The sequence below is a fragment of the Myotis brandtii genome, unplaced genomic scaffold (genome assembly GCF_000412655.1).
Source record: "Myotis brandtii unplaced genomic scaffold, ASM41265v1 scaffold16, whole genome shotgun sequence".
In the NCBI taxonomy this organism is placed as follows: Eukaryota; Metazoa; Chordata; class Mammalia; order Chiroptera; family Vespertilionidae; genus Myotis; species Myotis brandtii.
In genome coordinates this window covers 1,599,728-1,604,991 of record NW_005355832.1, presented here as the reverse complement: position 1 = coordinate 1,604,991, position 5,264 = coordinate 1,599,728, and the positions used below count along the sequence as shown (strand labels likewise).

At 39.4% G+C, this 5,264-nt stretch overlaps 1 protein-coding gene across 2 annotated transcripts in view; it reads right to left on the bottom strand.

Moving 5' to 3' along the window:
- LOC102254851 (cysteine-rich secretory protein 2) overlaps positions 1-4,404 on the bottom strand; it is a 12,477-nt gene extending 8,073 nt beyond the window's left edge. The window contains exons 1-3 of one of the 2 annotated variants that reach the window (XM_014536279.1): positions 4,338-4,404; positions 3,203-3,306; positions 678-714 (exon numbers count right to left, since the gene is read on the bottom strand). The gene's annotated coding sequence lies outside the window, so the exon portion shown is untranslated. Of the gene's footprint in view, positions 1-677; positions 715-3,016; positions 3,032-3,202; positions 3,307-4,337 lie in introns of those variants that run through there. The other variant, XM_005862066.2, reaches the window with a different exon arrangement.
- Positions 4,405-5,264: the final 860 nt, after the last annotated feature.

Genomic DNA, 5,264 nt, shown 5'->3' with positions numbered 1-5,264 from the left:
TAAGCGACTGTTACGACTGAACAATTGGAATGACCGGTCAGCCAGCCACTATAACGCTCACTGACCACCAGGGGGAAGATGCTCAACACAGGAGCTGCCCACTGGTGGTCAGTGCGTTCTCACAGCCAACTTCCCACAGCCCCTCCCCCCAGCAAGACCCCCTCCTACGGCCCCTCTCCCTGGCTGGCCCAACCCCCCCTATTGGCCCCTATTGGGGGGGCTGTCCAGCCAACCTCTCTGGGCCCCTCCCCTCAGTGACCCTCCCCCATAGGCCTTAATCACCGGCCAGGCTGAGGGACCCCACCCATGCACAAATTCGTGCACTGAGCCTCTAGTAAAATATAAACTGACAAACATGACTGATGCCCTTAAAGTATATATAACATATATAAATTGTCACATTTTTACCTTTTTCTATTAAAGGTAGTTCTAGTTCAACTGTTTCAAAGTTATAAACATGGGAATTATTTATAGCATCTATTTTAGAATGAAATATAAAGAGTTCATTTAAGTTTCAATTTGATATAGTGAGTAAAATTTACTTGATTCTCTCAATAATAAAAATTTAACCATAAAGTTTTGAAAACCATGGATAGATTAAATATATCATTTTATCACTGGCAAAATAAAAATGATTGACAACATGTTCACATTACAATACATGAGTCATCACTTACTGTTGGTCCTCAGAGCAGGATGCAGTATCTGCTTTACCTGGTGGAAGAAGGGAGGTGAAGAGAAGGTCAGAGCACCATATATATTTCACCTACTTGTGTTTCAGCAAATTCTGGTTGCTCCAGTAAATCTAAGTCAATAAATTTTTGAAACAGAATTTTTTACACCAATAGCTTAAAATTTCATTGCCAGTTGTCTGACATTGTTTTTGACATTGATTCCCATGTAGCTTTTTATCTGAGTAAAGCATGCCCTTCTTTCCTAACCAGCCTTCTCTTCTTAGGTACCCTAATATTTGGATGCTGCCCTTTTGGCCTAGTATTTTTATAACCACTCAAGACAAGTTAACCACTTCAAAGGTAATTTCAATCCTACTTTGTGGCCGAACTGTTGTGGCTCAGCTTTCTGTGACATTGACTTCCTAGTTAACAACTTTCTATAGTTTATTGATTGCGAACATAGTTTTTAAAAACATCAGTGCTGGGAAACCCTCATGGAAATCCAGTTTTCTCTTCTGTAAACTGTGGATTATCTTATCATCTATTTTCTTTGAAAACTGAAAGGCATAAAATACCTTAAAATAATGTCTGGCATAGAATACTCAATAAATGGAAATTATTAATATTTTCATTATTATCCTTTATACTGTATGGTAGTTTTCTGGGCTCCTAAGAGCTTCCATAAATGCATGTTGTTTGATTAAACTTCTAATTTCAAAAGTGTTTCTAATACCTGTATTTATTTTTTTTGCATGTATGGGGGATTTTATAGTTTACATAAATAAAAATCTAAAAATTTAAGGCACAGTGTATAACTATATAAATATTACAAACTGGCCACTGTTGGACAAGTGAAGAAAGTAAAATTCAAGAAACATAAAACCTATATAGGTCATTATCTTCTACTACAATCAAAACAGTTTCTAGTTTTCTAGGGAGAGAAGATTCAGATCACCTTTAGATATGTATGCCTTCACTGGATAGCCAAATATCTGAGTTGAAGGTACTATCTCAAATGAAGTTAAATACAAATTAGAGGGGAAGCTTCAGATTAGCATGTTTTAGAGCTACTGGCAAACTAGAACTTATTGTGACATTAATTACATAATCTGCTGATTAACCCTTTAAGCACTAAATTATGTAGATTTTACATCCATGACTAAAAAATTACCATCACATGCCATACCTGAACCACCACACCATGAATCCATTAACCAAAGATTCCTAATGAAGAATTATCTTTCATAAGTTCTTCAGTTAAAATACTGAACTTAGTGGCCAGATGTTCACATTCATTGATTACATAGTTCCATAATAGGTCCATTGTATCTATGTTGTAAGTTTCTTTGTATTTTATATAGATACATTTAATATTGAAAGGTTAATGCTATTTACATGGTTATTCAAAATCATTCATTTCTAAAAGCTCTTTAAGTTTGTGAATAGGCTTTTAAGAGCAGCATTATCTGAAATAGGCCACACATTCTTCCTTACCCCCATTTAGTTATTAATCGAAGTCATACAGCTCTCTCTTAAGGTTCTGAACACATATTTAAGGATATTTTCAAAATTAGTTTCTTACTCTACTTTTGTAAGTTGGCTAATAACACAGTGGGTAGAGAGATGGCCAACACAGGCAAGATAAACTGTCTATTCTACTGTTGTTACTTTGAAGTGGTGAATGACAAGTACTTTCATGGTGCTGCCACTGCACCTTGTACAATATTTAACAGTGAGCCCCTGAAGGGTTAAGTCTTCATCTGTCCCCTAATCCCACCCTCCTCCCTGAAACTACTTGGGCCCATAGGAGGCACTCAGGGGGAGTGACATAACCAGGATGCCAGGTGGGTAATCACTGGGTATTACCACTTGAAAACAAATACATTAATAAATTCATTCAGTAACTAGTGTTTTTAACATTATGTTCAAAGTTAGGTATTTATTTTGAATAACTACTGAAAAGAGAATACAAGATTAAGTAACCTGCATTAATAAAATGGAAACCCATGTTAATATTCGGTATTATAAACTCAATCGCCTTTCCATAAAATAGTTATTTTCAAAGAAAGAAAATTCAAAGTGCTTTTATCTTGCTCCTTTTATTACATACTCAGTGAACTATCCTTAGTATAAAATCTTGACCAGCCTGTACTTAGCTCCCCTCTCTCCTACCCTGGCCTCGATTTAGCATTTCGTGTACAATCAATAATTTATCCTTTACATCAGCCTGAGATTATTCTTACAGAAAGAAAAATGATCATTTTTTTATTCCTTTAAACCCACATGCATACATAATTGAAAGGTTGGCTGCCATTCCCTCCTTCCCCCCCCCCGCTACTTACTAATAGAAAAGTACTGTGCCCGTTGTTGCAGATGTTTTAAAACCAGGAATCAATAATTTATCCTTTACATCAGCCTGAGATTATTGTTACAGAAAGAAAAATGATCATTTTTTTTATTCCTTTAAACCCACTTGCATACATAGTTGAAAGGTTGGCTGCCATTCCCTCCTTCCCTCCACTACTTACTAATAGAAAAGTACTGTGCCCTTTGTTGCAGATGTTTTAAAACCAGAATATCAGGGTTCTGCTGGGGTGTCTACAGGAAGAGCATGGTGTATGGTTCCATAATCCTGAAACAGGGCAAAAGAGGGCATTTAACATAAAGATGTGGAGACTGGGTAGAATCACTCATCTCTAAACTTAAAACTCGACAAAACTGTTTAGCATTGTGCTCTAATACTTCGCTGTATTTATTTGGTCTCAGCATTAAGACCATAATCTCCTTTTGAGATCAGGGAAGAGCATGGTGTATGGTTCCATAATCCTGAAACAGTGCAAAAGAGGGCATTTAACATAAAGATGTGGAGACTCGGTAGAATCACTCATCTCCAAACTCATTGACACAGCTGTTTAGTATTGTTCTCTAATATTAATTTGGTCTCATCATTAAGACCATAATCGCCTTCTAAGATCAAACTGTTTTGATGTTCTTGTATTTTATTCAAATACTAAAAAGTAAATGTCTTCTCACACACCCAACATCCTTGGAATATCACAACATATTTTCAAGATTCACAACTCCTCATCTAGGCCTGTAACCCATATGCTCTTTAGAAGATAAACTCTGTAAGTAGACACCCACATAATGGGCATTTACAAACATAGATTTTGGTCACACCTATATTTCTCTTCATGTCATTTCCTGAAAGCCAGGAGATGACATAAAGCCCAGAAGATTCAACAACCACAATTCTACTTGTTTGTGATAATACATAGTTTCTAATAACTGCACTCAAAACATAAGAAGCGAAACTTCTCGAGTTGCTTCGTGGAAGGCCAGATTTAGAAATGACTTTAGGCTTCGGCTATGACTCAGAGCGCACCGTGTGAACAGAATGATTTTTCGTTAAGATAGGCAAAGAGTTTCAATAGGACTCACATAGACACGCACATGGAAAGCCTCTGGCGAATGGGCGGGCACTAAGCAACACAGAGAAACACTCTACCCGGTGCACTGATTCAGCCAAGGATGGGTACCAGAGGGACAAAGAGTACTGAGGATCACAAGACCCCTCACGTCACAGATCGTCCTCTCCCCTGTCTTTACCCCACCTCCCCCGCCCTGGTCATTTCCAATTTCCCAGCCTGTTCTACTTCTTACCCTGGCTCCTGGGCCCAGATCTTCCTGCTTCAGGGCCAGAGCCAGGGACGGGCTGCAACTGGCCCCTCCTACGGCTGCAGTGCCCGTGAAACCGCCGGTCAGCCACGTGGGCGCCACGTCACAGGGCTTTGTGCTGCAGCGCAGTCAGGCTAACCCGGTTCTTCCCCCAACTCCCCCCAGCTCCCTCCAGGGCTGCCCTGGAGAAAATCCTACACATTCTCCCTTGTAAACAGCAGAGATCTGCTTTTCTCTCATTACCGTGATGAGGAAGGTACATGTCTGCTCACACACCCGGACAGTACAAAGAGGATGGCGATGTAGCAGGATTTAAAATGCCCAGGGCGTGGCTGAAAAGCAGGTGTCCCTTTACAGACAAGATCCCCTGAGTCAGTGCGGGGCAGAATTTAAAGAACAGACTGGAAAAGTCTATTGATATTTAAGTTTTCAGTGCTATACCAGTGTGATGGGAACAGTGAGCTCAGGGTTACATAGATCAAGTTGGCATTTTGCGGGTTTGCTCATAAACACTCTATGTCCGTGTCCTGCTTTATTTTTCCGCACCTGTTTTGTTGTCAGGAAATTCAAAGAGAGTCACAGGAACACAGGACCGAGTCTTAGGAAAATGCCCAGAATTCCTGATCGAAGGCTGCTGGCTTCCAAGTTCAGCAGGTATATGGGGTGTGGTTTGAAGCTGTGTTGCCTCTCTTCACAGAGGGCAGATGGTTACTAGATACATTTTCTGCTATGCTTACTTGTTTTCAAGATTTAAAGGAATGAGTTAATATATTACTTAGAGCAGCGGTTCTCAACCTGTGGGTCGCGACCCCTTTGGCAGTCAAACGACCCTTTCACAGGGGTCGCCTAAGACCATATATAATTACATATTGTTTTTGTGATTAATCACTATGCTTTAATTATGTTCAATTT